Here is a 14,831-nt window from a genome sequence, read left to right as displayed (position 1 = left end):
ATATCCATCACATTCATTTATCTACAGTGGTTCTATTCCATGGGGTGCGTGGGGGTACGGTCTCAAATTAGGATAAGGCACATATCCCCATTGCTAGAAGTATTGAAAGGTAGAAGAACACCACCAGGCTTTCAAAACAACATATCACATCCCCAAATCTCCTGTCACAACTTACTTCAGCACCTGCGAAACCACACGACAAGTGGGCTTACTGTGTAATTGAACATATATCAGTCCACCTCAGTATATGTAACTAATTACAGGCCAGAATACTTGTTCAGTACATTTATAAAAGTAGTTGAGATATTGTTTCATAGGAGCGTGTAAAGCTTAATTACAAAATTGTCATTAATATCAACACTATGAAATGAAATGATCATATAGTAATGTTGGTCGGGAGGCGCCAACCGGGGAAGCTTGGCTGCCAAGTGCAAATCTTATTTCAGTCAATGCCACATTGGGCGACTTGTGTGCCAATGATGAGGATGAAACGATGATGAGGACAACACAACACCCAGGCCACGAGTGGAGAAAATCTCCAACCCGGCAGGGAATCAAACCTGGGCCCGCTGCATGGGAGGCAAGCATGGTAACACTTAGCTAAACAAGCAAACATCAACACACTAACATGGTTTCATAAGACAAAATAACCAAAACCACACCAATAAATGAACATATCAACAAATCAAAGCTCATATCTGATCATGCAATATTGTCAGTTGTTGATATAAATCTAGCTAAAAAAGTTAACAAGTTCTTTCAACACTAAATGGATGATTCATTGAGAAGAATCCCATTTTAAATAAACAGAAATGAATTCACATCAGTTAGTTTCACCCTATCTGTAAAACAACTACTATTAAAAATTTGGCTTTTATTTGAAAAATTTTATTGCGTGATTTCTTAAGTTCTAAAATAAAATAGGTTAAAGTTACATCCTCTGCACTACACTGACTAAAACAACTGCAACACCTGTACATGCTCTTTAAGAGCTGCTCTTTATATGGACTTGTTACCAACTTAAGTCTATCAGTATTCTCATCATTGGTAACAGTATGTTATTGTAACATGGACTGCAGTATTAATGACATACATTTATGGTGACCTATTTAAAAATGCATATATAAGGATAATTTTTGTGCAGCCTGCACTTAATGATAGTTGCATCATTTAGAAATGATACATGATACTGGGTATATCAGTCAGATGCCCTCTGCACACACATACCAATGTAAGACGTATTTTAAAATTTTACAGTATGCAATATATGAATGCATTGTTTCATGGTGATATATACTGGTAAAATTCTCTCAAACTTGCAGATGCATCAAGTGGTGTAAAATCCATGAACTTTCAACTGAGTACTCCTTGGCCATTGTTAAGTGGTGACTGTTATATTGTTGCTGCTGCAGATCCTCATATAGCTGCCCTGCCTTCTGAATGGAAGCCATCTCAGATGCTGAAAACTTGCTGAAGGAACTTAGCCGCTTACAGAAAGTATTCAAGGGAAATGGTTACAACCACCACATTTCGCAAGCCATCTTTCCAAAGACACATAAGCAAAAAGCCACATAGGAGGACATGAAGAACCTTGTGTTTTTGCCATTCTGCTGCTCAGTAACTGGAAATCAATTCAATCTTCAGAGCTTCAGTAAAAGTTTGGCAACTCAGGAGGCCCATGAAAAATGATGTAGGCCTCTGGATGCCAACAGTACATAAAATATTACATGAGTGTGGATGTCAGACACACTGTGTGTACTATTGAAGAACACTGTGGTACCCTGAGAAATCAGCGGTAGGAGAGCACATTCTAAAAACATGGCACTGTATTGCATTTTATGAGACACATTTTATTACACAGGCTAATAGCATTATAAAAAAAGTGATCAAGATATAAACTTTTGAAAACATCCTCGATAAGGATGACAGACTGCATTTAAGCATAGCAAGGGCTCAGCCATAAGAAGGTTGTAGATTGCACCAGACATCACAAAAGGCACCATGCCTTTATAAAGACACCAGCAACAATCAAAACTGATAATGACTGACTGCTGTAAGCTCATGGATTTTAAACCACTTGATGTGTCTGGAAGCTTGAGAGAATTAGTCTAGAATTTAAGTGTATTTGTGTTCTGTGTGAGATTGTCTGCTGATAATGTTCATTCTGTGTTTGGAAACAAGGTTTTGACTAATGTAATACTGCTGGTTATATATGTTTTCCAGATCAATTGTGTTAAAAAATGCATTGCAAACCAACTGAAAGAATCAGAGAAATCAACAAGCAAGAAATCATGGGGGCCTAAGAAGAACTCTACATGTTGTGTGTCTTAGAAAGTGTGGCGTTAAATAAATAACTTTCTACATTTTATTCTACTTCAAAAGGAAGAAAAATGCAGCCTGAGAAGATATAATGATCTATATGTGAATATATTTTCTCATTAGTTAGTAAAATAAAATGGTTTATGAACTAATAATGCACTTGTAAATGTAATACTTACAATAAATATTAATGTTGTACATCTTACTTTCATCCCAAAATCTATAACAGCAGTTATCCATTGTTAGTAATTCTGATAAATTAAAAATGAAGCTAAACGTGATGATATGCATTTTGAGATAGCACCACAAATTTATCTGAATATACTTTTTCCATTTCTAAAGTACTTTTGTTGCTCTGGCTTAGTGAAGAATGATACTTTTTCTTTTGCAGTTCAGCTACCCACCTATCACATATGTTTCTCCATACAGTTGGAGGAGATTATCTGCAAAGTATTTGCAAATTATTGTTTTGTGTGCTGCCTAATCACTTAGAAAAATCTATTCTGCATCCAGCAAAGCATCAGCTATATTATTTCCTGCAGTTGGAGACAATTTCATCTTTTTTACAGGGCAGTTGCTTCCAGCCACTGCTTTGATTGGTGTCTCATTTCAGACAGTATTGAGAGTGAACAAAGGTAACTTAAAGCAAATGTCTCATAACTGAGAAGTCCATTAGAAATGAAGAAACAAAGAAACAAATTCAACATAACAAGGGTAGGAATTCAAATTTTGTGTGTTTTTGTCAAAGGAACCTTCCTGATGTTAGCAGTAATGGAATAAGAAGAATCATGGGTTACCGAAATCTGAGTGCTAAATGTGGGGTTTAACTTCAGTTCTCCTTATAACGAATCCACTGCCTTAGCCACAGCAACACCTCTCTCAGCATCATATTATGGCCAACACACATTACATCTTAAAGTAAGGATTTAGTATAAACAATCTGTGTGGAGGTATTGGAAATTGTTCAATTTTTTTTCATTTACTTTTGGGCGGCATACACTGCATTTACACCTACATCTATATCCATACTCTGCAAACCACTGTAAAGTCCATTGTAGAGCATTTATCCCACTGGACCAGTTATTAGGGCTTTTTACTGTTCAATTCACATATGGAGAAGGAAGAATGGCTATTTAAATGCAGATGGTATCAGTCAACACATACATATTGGTGGATGTAATGCTTTGGAAGGCCATAAAATGGAATAATCACATAGGCTTACTTGTGGGTCAAGAAGCTAGCAGACGCCGATTTATTGGAAGACTACTAGGGAAATGCAATCAGTCTATATACTGCTCACAGATCACTCATGTGACCCAACTTAGAATATTGCTCAACTCTGTCAGACTCATACTTATGTGGACTAATAGGTGATACTGAACGTATAAAGATAAGGCCAGCACGAATGGCCACAGATTTGTTTTGTTAGCAAACGAGTGTTACAAAGATGTGGGAAGTACTGAACTGGTAGTCTCTTGATGAGGTATGTGAACTATCCCAAGAAAACCTACTTACAAAGATACTGCACACATCTTGCATAAGGCTACCTTGTAGTTAATTTGTAATGTTAAACATACCATACTCATTCTTCTGGTGTACCTATTTCTAGCTTATTTGCCTGAATCAATGGTTTTCATGTCCAGTAGATGAACTGCTAAGTGCTTAAACAATTTTACATGATTAAGTCAATATATCAAAGTTAGTATTTATTCCAACAGAATACTTTAATGATGTTCATCTTGGAAACAAGAAGGTCCACTGAAGTAGAAAGACTTTCACATCTTTCTAAAATACGGTACTATTAAATATCTAATAACAACCTAATATATACAAATAATAAACATTATGTTTACACATTACGTAATTAAAGTATTTTAATTAGCCAATATGTGCATAGTATTCAAATGGCTTTCATACTTTGCTCTATTTTAATTACCAAGTTTTTGTGTTCACACTTTTCTCCCCAGTTTTCATAAAAACCTACCAATAAATTTCCAGAAACCCAAATTTCAGCACCTGTTTGAATTATTTCTGTAATTAGTATGTATTCATAAGAGACATATACAATTTTGAGTGCTGGTAGGGAGAGATTGAGTCTCTAGGATGGTAACATTGAATTTTGGAAAGATTTTAATTATTGTTGTTGTTGGGATCTTCAGTCCAGAGACTGGTTTGATGCAGCTCTCCATGCAACTCTATCCTGTGCAAGCTTCTTGATCTCTCAGTACCAACTGCAACCTACATCCTTCTGAATCTGTTTAGTGTATTCATCTCTTGGTCTACTACTACAATTTTTACCCTCCCTGATTCCCTCCAATAGTATATTGGTAATCCCTTGGTGCCTCGGAACGTGTCCTATGAACCTGACCCTTCTTTTAGTCAGGTTGTGCCACAATTTCTTCTTCTCTCCAATTCTATTCAGCACCTCCTCATTATTTACAGGATCTGCCCATCTAATCTTCAGCATTCTTCTGTAGCACTACATTTTGAAAGCTTCTATTCTCTTTTTGCCTAAACTATTTATCATCCATGTTTCACTTCCATACATGGCTACACTCCATACAAATACTTTCAGAAAAGACTTCCTGACACTTAAATCTATACTCGATGTTAACAAATTCCTTTTCTTGAGAAATGTTTTCCTTGCCATAGCCAGTCTACATTTTATATTCTCTCTACTTCGACCATCATCAGTTATTTTGCTCCCTAAATAGCAAAACTCCTTTACTACTTTAAGTGTCTCATTTCCTAATCTAATTCCCTCAGCATCACCTGACTTCATTCAACCACATTCCATTATCCTCGTTTTGCTTTTATTGATATTCATCTTATATCCTCCTTTGAGGACACTGTCCATTCCATTCAACTGCTCTTCCAGGTCCTTTGCTGTCTCTGACAGACTTACAATGTCATTGGCAAACCTCAGCATTTTTATTTCTTATCCATGGATTGTAATTCCTACTCCAAATTTTTCTTTTGTTTCCTTTACTGCTTGCTCAATATACAGATTGAATAACATTGGGGATAGACTACAACCCTGTCTCACTCCCTTCCCAAACACTGCTTCCATTTCATGCCCCTCTACTCTTATAACTGCCATCTGGTTTCTATAAAAATTATAAATAGCCTTTTGCTCCCAGTATTTTACCCCTGCAACCTTCAGAATTTTATAGAGAGTATTTCAGTCAACATTGTCAAAAGCTTTCTTCAAGTCTACAAATGCTAGAAATCTAGGTTTGCCTTTCTTAATCTATCCTGTAAGGTAAGTCGTAGGGTCAGTACTGCCTCACGTGTTCGTACATTTCTATGGAATCCAATATGATCTTCCTGAAGTTCGGCTTCTACCAATTTTCCCAGTCATCTGGAAAGAATTCGTGTTAGTATTTTCTAGCCGTGACTTATTAAACTGATAGTTGGGTAATTTTCACACCTGTCAACATCTGCATTCTTTGGGATTGGAATTATTATATTCTTCTTGAAGTCTGAGGGTATTTCGCCTGTCTCATACATCTAGCTCACCAGATGGTAGAGTTTTGTCATGGCTGGCTCTCCCAAGGCTATCAGTAGCTCTAATGGAATGTTGTCTATTCCTGGGGCCTTTTTTTGACTTAGGTCTTTCAGCACTCTGTCAAATTCTTCACATAGTATCATATCTCCCATCTCATCTTCAACTACGTCCTCTTCCATTTCCATAATGTTGCCCTCAAGTATGTCACCTTTGTATGGATCCTTTATGTACTGCTTCCATCCTTCCGCTTTCCTTTGTTTGCTCAGGATTGGTTTTCCATCTGAGCTTTTGATATTTGTACAGGTGATTCTCTGTTCTCCAAAGGTCTTTTTAATTTTCCTGTATGGACTATCTTTCTAAGCCCTAGTGATAGGCATTACTATAACATAACATTTTTGAAAATTACAAAATTTAAGAAAGACATAGCAACTTGGATGCTTCTAACACCAATTTCAGAAAATTTTAGCTTAGAAATGACAAAGTTAGAGATATGCGAATTAGTCTAGTTACTGATATGCCAATTAGTCATGTAAGATATGGATTGAAGAACATCAAGGTACACAAAATGCAGTTATAATTAAAATTTATTTGTTAATTGAAATTTGTTGCACACTTATTAATATTAGCTAATGATGAATACTTATTTTACTACAAGAAAAGTAATTACTAAAGTAGCTTGCCCAAATGATTCAGTGAGACATCATGCACTTCTGACAAAAAAAAAAAAAAAAAAAAAAAAATTACCGCTAACATACAGTGTTGTTAGGACTTCAGGACTATTACAAAAATGTGTCAATATGGTCATGAGAGTATGTGTATTAATTAAATTACCAAATTATCCAATGTTATACAGTGATCAATCAAATTTCACATTCACAAAGACATAAATGAAAAACTCTGGTGTCTGATAAAGACACACATAATGTAAAATTCTGTGCTTTCATCATGTTTTGCTCCCAGTTATACTACAGTGAAATGATACTAAGCAGTCAGTTCTTTTATTCTATCATTTATTCCCTATTGTTTGGTTTTTAAATGATAAATAAAGTTGAAATTTGTGTCATCAACCTGGTGGATTACATAATATAATTATGATACATAACAAGATGAGTTTCTTGCAAATAATATACAGGTGGCTACCAGCACACATAGCAAGACCCATGTAGTTACTTGTATCAGAGGGGGCACCTGTTTTAGGTTAGGATCAGGATTTCAAAGTAGTAAAAATAACAGAACAGCCCTACAAAATGTTTGACCTTTTCTAGAACTGGTCCTCAGAGGGCCCTCTGTGAGGTTTAATATCTTTCCTGTATGTAAGAGGTGAGAGACTTAATATATATGTAACATAGCACACGGAATGAAGAAATGTTGACCATAATTTTACAGGCATATCAAGAGAATGCTGGACATCTGACAAATTAAACAGATGTTGAAGTACATAGAGGGTATTAAGAACATTAAGTAGACAATCAAAATCAGAAAAGATCTGAAGGATGCTGGTATAAGAGACTCAGGTATACAAGACCAAGAATCATTCAGTCACAAAGTACTGGAGATGAAATGTGAGTAATGAGATGAGGGGAGTAAGGACTGGAACAGCCTGGTTGGAAGAAAGGAAGAAAATATATAGTGAGAAGATGAAAGAAGTGTGGTACCTGAGAAAATCTCACACTTCATGTGGTCCTCTAGCAGTTTATAGTAATCAGAAAGGTACGCAATACCTCTCACCTGATGCCAGACGAAGACTTACAAAGACTACAGCATGTTCTTACTCCTGCTTGCATAATTCTAAATGGGCAGCATTGTAGGAAACATTTTGCAACTGTGTGACTACTGACTTATTTACAGTATAAAATTATGCTGCTAAATTCACTTAATAATCCTTGTCATCTCACTGAAAAACTATGAATACTTCAAATGTTATGTGTGATGTTAAGGTAACAATTTTAGTTTTTTTCAATAATTTCCTATATCCAAGCTAGAGACTGTTATTAACTTTAGCATTATAAACGATATGCCTTAGTCACCATTTTAGCAATGACAAAGTTCTCTGGGCATATGTCTTATCGTTGTACTGGTACTACTCCCATCACTGCATGAAAAGGTTGTGTCTTCTGTCAGTTCAAAACTCATTGAAGGACTTTTTCTTCTTTTATGTGTGAACCACTATGGACTACAGTTATTTCAACTGTTTTTCCTTTTTTTTTTTTTTTGCACATTTATTTCATCACTTTTTAGTGTTTCTCTGTTCTTTCCTCCATTCAAGTAGCTCCAGTGTTCTAGGGTCCTTCATGCAAACGTTTGGATTCCAGTGATTTCATTCTAAGTAGTGGCCATTCCTAACTATCTTGTGAAGTAATGTGGAGTTCGCCCATATCCCTTCCAACACCTTTGCACCATACGTTGTACATCTTTAATTTAGTAAAGTAAATGAACAGTCTTTTTGTCTGTCTGTTGGTATTCATCCTTCAGATCTGGCCATATAAAGTTATTCTTCTTTTTATATTTTCAATATGTATACAAAATTCACTGTTATGTCATGTTTTCCATTTTATTTTTTTCCTTAATTGGTCCCAAAATATTTTTTTAGTATTTCTTTTTGTGTGATTTCCAAGGCTTCCATCATTGCTTTTTTGTTCAGAGTTACTGTAAATTACTGCTGAAAGTAAAACTACTACTGACAAAATTTTTACAAGACTATGCAATCTTAACTGTAACACTAACCCTGTAAATATGTGTTATAGTGGTCATGAAGCTCAGCTCCAGTCTATCAGACTAAACACCAACTGTATAACTGAACAAAGAGAGTTCAGTGATGACAACATTGGAGGAAACTGAAATAGATAGCATATTTGACAGTTTCTGGTCACTGATAAGTTCAATGCATATTTTACTAATATAGCAAATCATTTTCTCCAAAATCAGTATGAAGACAGACGCGCTTGCCTACCAAATTATTTAAATGCTAGTCTGAAGTCTATGTTCCTTCAAGCATTCACAGAGACAGGGATAAGGCAAATAATAAGGTACTCAAAAACAAACATTGATGTGGGCTTGACAGCGTGCCAGATTATGTATTTAAAAAGTCCTCTGATTATGTAATAAAACCACTAATGCATTTAGCAAACACATCCTTATCAAATGGAACCTTTTCCAACAGCTGACATGAGTCCTATATTCAAAACTGGTGCACTGAAAATGTAAATAACTATTGGCCAGCTTCACAGCTCAGTCTTTTCTCCAAAATATTTCAAAGCCTTTTCCACAGCAGGCTTCAAAGCTACATATAGTCATCTTCTTAACACCCTGACAACAAATAAAATATTATCCAAATCACAATTCGGATTTCTAAAGGGTTCTGATATTGAAAAGCCTTTCTACACATACAGTAAGAATGTGCTTAATTCATTAGACTATAAATTACAGGCTGTTGGTACATTTTGTGATGGGTCAAAGGCATTTGACTATGTAAATCACAATATTCTTTTAAGTAAATGAGAATATTACAGTGTAACAGGATTTACTGCAAAATAGTTCAAATCCTATATCTCTGACTGAAAACAAAGGGTATCTATGGGACAGAGAGGTGTATTAAGCTATCAGGCAACATCCAACTGGAAAGCAATAACATGTGATGTCCTCCAAAGTTCCATCTCAGGGCCATTACTTTTTCTTCTGCATATCAGTGACCTCTCATCAGTAACATTACCAGTTGCCAAGTTTGTTTCAATTACAGATGACACAAACATTGTAATAAATAGTAAATCAAGTATAGCCTTAGAAACGTTTACTAATTAAATTTTAAATGACATTAATAAATAGTTCCTAGCCAATTATTTGTCACTAAAACTTGAAAAAACATACTACATGCAGTTCAGTGTGAACTTGTACATGTGAAGAGTGCAAATTGTTCACTGTTGAACAACTCCTACTACTCCATCTATTAATTTCTTAACCAACTGATTGATGCCTGTATGTTATTAATATTATCACATAATATAAATTGCTTACAATCTGACTTCTGAACAAATTTTGTGCAGCAATGTGATCATTATAAATAAGTACTGTAAAATGCATTTTTTTAATTTGATGGTGTGTGGCTACAACAGCAATTTAATATTTGCTTAGACGTTTTATACCTACTTAATGTAAATAGGATTAAGGCAATTTGATTTGGGATCTGTGGAAGGTACATTAGCATATCTGATCATATTTTGTAAATACTTATCATGTATTCTTGTTTAGTGTCATGTTCCACATCCCAGAAACTTCCTCACTATGGATCAATTGGAAAGAAAAGCACATCTAATATAATCGAATCTCTACTTTACAGAACTCCTTTATTCATCACCGATAATATGAGCACACTCTGAGAAATCTTCTCAAATCACGAATCTGTTGAGAAGTCTGAAAATCTGTGACTGCTCTTATTTTATTAGGGTTGGGACGGTCTCCATTGTTATTCACCATGTGCCCCAAGGTTTTCTATTTCTTGGGCGACAAACATATTCTTTCTAAGCCAGGCATAGACCTGTAGTCTTTACACATTTTAACAGATGGTCAATCAGCTTAGGGGCTTTCTTTTATCTTTTTTTAAATGTCATCCAGATAGTAAAGATATGTTGCCCATTTAATGTGTTGAAGAAGGTTTTCCATCCCTCATTAATAGATGACTGGTGTGTTGAATAGTCCAAATGGCATGACTTTGAACTCCCATAGACCATAATGAGATATAAAGGCAATCTTTCCCTTGTCAACATCATCAACTGTGATTTGCCTCTAGAGAGACTGGCTGTCCATAACAGAGAAATACTTCACTCTTATCAAGCAGTCTATAGTGTTATTAATATTTGACAGTGGGTAGACCCATTCCTTCATGATTTTTCTCCAGTTGGCAGTAGCTGACACCAAAACGCCATGTGCCGTACTTCTTCACAAAAACTTCAGAGGAGTACCGTGGACTCTCTGAATGCTCAGTGTTGTCATCCTGCTGCATCTTCTCCACCTCATCCCTAATCACTCATCGTTCAGCCGGTGACACCCTCTATGAGTGCTGGCTAATTAGTGTATGATCCCCACTGTTGTTACGGTGATTTACCTTTTGCCATTTGGTCTCCGTACATGGAAACACCTGAAGTCTGCTGCAGAACAGGTAACACCTGCCAATGTTATTCCTTGGTCTGGCCAGATCCTATTTGCAGTTCGATAGTAGTTTCCACCTCTCGGTGCCTTGTAATAGTAGTGGGGAGTAGTGGGACAAGGTCAGCATGAGCACATTTTTTTAGTGTGGGTTGCTACATCAGGGGCAGGTATGCGATCAGGGACAAATCTATTGTTCTCCTTTGACTGACACGTCATTAACCTATTGTTCCCCTTTGATTGACAGGTCTTTAACCTATTGTTCTACTAAAAGGATCCTTCCTTTTGATTGATAGGTCCTTAACCTATCGTTCCCCCCCCTCCTCTCACTCCTCCCCCCCACACACCTCAGGAATCCAACAACCCACCCCCTCCCCCTCGCTGCTACAGATACACTTTCAGGTCTACATTATTCAAATAGCTCCATGTCACTCTTATCAATCTGAATGACTACTTAATTAAATTGATCAATTACTTAACCCCTCCTCCTCCGGTAACCCCTTGATCTCCTCCTCCCGTCTCTCCCTCCCCTTCCCTACCTGGTTGTGGATTGACCTCTGAAGGTGATTGATGACCTCTACATTTAAACTCAATGGTCACAGTGATGGGATAACTGAAGACTCTGTGTTCCATTTCAACTGATGCCTCTTATTGCAGTCATGTACGTTTTGGTGCTAGCCATACCCAGAAGGTGGTGCCCCTCCACCAAGACGCTTTGTCCATCTCAAACAAGCGATGTCAGTGAATCATTACGTGGTAGCCAACAGCATATCAGTGGACAGATAGGATGGAAAAGACACTATTGGTGTACTGTAATAATAAACATCACAGTTGATAGTGTAAACAATTTTAGCAATTTTACAGTAATTTCAACACTGACCAATGATATGACAGCATGCTTCCCAATTTCAGTATCATTGCTAAACTGCCCGTCCTCTACTTTGTGAGCACCATTGCGAATGTAGATAGATGACTGTGCAGTATGTCCATTCATTGTTAATTCTCCGAACATATACATCATGAAAGTATACCAGACAGTGATCTACACATTTCTAACACCTCGAGCGTAATGTGTAATTTACAATCTGTCTCTATACGGATGGGAGTCATAGGTCATTCTAGCAGTCGTAGCATAATGTTAGAGACTGAAAATCCCCTTGCATAATCTTTGACCAACCTGCCCTGCAGCACAGTTACCGACTTAATGTGCCGGTGACCAGAAGTAGACCACTACATTCCATGTCTCGTGAGATTGCCGAGTCCACATTCATCCAAGTGCACAAGATTTCTCCGGATGTGCCCATGTCGATGAGGTTAACACACCTTATAAGTTTATAGTAGTAGATTTGAAAGTTTTCTAATGAAATAGGAGATGGTTAAGAAGAACAAGAAATGGGTGGCTTTTATGAATGATGGAACTCCAGACAGATGGAGTTCAAAGTATTTTACATAAATCAACTACACTATCAATTCTAAAGTATTGTTCTAATGTCTGGGTCCAGTACTGGGAGTGTATTGGTAAGAGAGAACATAAACACATGCACTCCTAAGGCAACACAGTTCTGCACTTATAACAGGCTATAATGTTAAATCACTTCAGTTTCTGACCTATTGGCCATGTGGAATACAGTGCTGTTAATATTACAATGTAAGAAATATATATTTCCAGTGCATGACATACATCCTTCTTGCATTTTTCTCTACAATAAACTATGGTTACAAACTGTAAAATATAAAAACTACTTCCTTAAAGTATCGGCTCTGTGTAATACATGCACAATATAGGTTTCCAGAGATGTATAGCTTCCACTGTTCATATCCAATCACGGTTCAGAAATTATACTGTGCCTGCAACAGTCCTATAGAAAATGATCATTAGTAATGGAGCGTACCTCTTATAAGGTAATAGATAAACACATAGCAGTGGTGTCCAACATGTGAAATTACATGTCATGCCGCCACTAACTCTGTAAACAGCACATCTGTCAAGCAGACATATACACAGGGATTGCAGTGTCTCACAAACACCTGTTGCTAACTTAGAATCATCTTAGTTATGAAACTGAAGTCTCGGTTTTATACTGAAGATGCGACAGGAGTACATCGCATAAATCTTCATTCATTTAGAGGAATGTGTTGAAACAGGATGGTCACATTTCATCACACATGAGATGGAATTCCTCTGATGACTGAGAGGTCTCCCATTAACAATCACAAGTAGACAGTGCCCTAAGTAACATACAGAACATGTGGTTGTATATGAGTCGAATTCAGGCTATGTTATGCAACTGATGCATCCTGATGGAACAGTGGAGAAAATGGTCAAATAACCTGCAGCAACATCTCCCTCTTCAGAATGCATCATGAGTCTGCCATTAAATCGTCCCTCTTTACAGCTCCATCTCAATCTATCCTTCTCTATTAACCTTTAACGCAGATGCATGTAAGATTAGAGGCAGATGCTTCTCTATTTTCCTGGAAAGTGTCAAATACAGTAATATAGTCAACTTGCATGTTACTTCAATAGACACACAGTAGAATGATGGCCCAAAGGGGGAAAAAAATGACTGTTTCCCTGGTTCCCTTCGCTTCCATGTCAACGTTTTCTCTGATTTCTTCTACTGTCACTCACTTGTTCCCATGTACAAATTGTTCTGCGCCAACCAGAAGACATGCAAGTACTTCCTCATTTTCTCTGCATTTCGGTGTATATTCCCTCAATTTATACGTATTTTCCGTCATCTTTCGCAATTCTATCGATTTTATGTCACTTATACCCATGCAATCTGCACAACACCTCTCGTTCTGTGTTCTAAAATTGCTTGTAAATGTAGTACAGCTGCCAACACCTAGCGCAAATGCACTATTTTTCTGATCAGGAGGCATAGTATAGCACTGTTCTCGATTGCATGCAGTCGCCTCCACCCACATATTCCACATTTGCAGTGCGTTTGCTCTGTTTTCTGTATGTCTGTGTATGTGCTTGTGTCGCAGATGTAATCTGTTACATCACCGAAATCGGTATTCGCGAGTGGAAATATCAATTTCTTCTATTTTTTTCCAATTTTCACGTAAATATCTTCGCAGACGGGATAAGTTCCTAGTTAGTGGTTTACAGTACGCTGCACCTCGCTTAAGTTTCGGGTTTCTAGAGAAATAATTTCCTGTCTATATCTTCGGAATTATGCTGTGCAAGTGATACTGCTGTGCAACCAATGTTTCTGTATGCTTGATATCGAGAAGTATTGCGTAAATAGTATAATATTCTCGCAAACCATGTGAAAATACATGTGTTCTTGTAAGTCCAGTTTCTGGAGATGGGTGTAGAAAGCAAGCGAGCAGGCAGGCAAGTTGGGGCCAGAAACAGCGACGCTTTTGGGCTTAGAGGAACCGAACCAGCCTTTGTACAACAGTCTTTGCGGTATATGTACGAGAGTCTGGTGATCACTGCTCAGTGTCCTATCATGAGGGAGGTATAGATTCATCACATCGATAGTTGTTAAGGGGAATGAAAGATTTTTTTTACGTGTAAAATTATGTGAGCTATAGATACTGAGATTCGTTCCAGAACCACGGCCGTCAAGAGGAGACATTTCCAGTACATTGCTCAGTGTCAGACTGCAACAGCAATCCTAATATTTAATTGTAGTTACACTGATAAATATGTGCTTGGTTCCCAATACTTTTGTGCGTCTGGCGATGGCAGTAGAAAGCACAGTAGCAAGCTAGCAGGTGGGGGCCGGAAAAAGCATCTCAGCGGACGCCTTTGTTCTGAACTTTGAACACCAGTTCAGAGAGTCTGAGAATGCTTCCGACTTATGACAATTTGGCTCATGGCTCCCCATGGATGGGTAAATAGTGAACT

The sequence above is a fragment of the Schistocerca nitens genome, chromosome 3 (assembly GCF_023898315.1).
Source record: "Schistocerca nitens isolate TAMUIC-IGC-003100 chromosome 3, iqSchNite1.1, whole genome shotgun sequence".
NCBI classification, from domain to species: Eukaryota; Metazoa; Arthropoda; class Insecta; order Orthoptera; family Acrididae; genus Schistocerca; species Schistocerca nitens.
The sequence above is the reverse complement of the archived record's forward strand: the minus strand, read 5'-3'. Positions refer to the sequence as shown.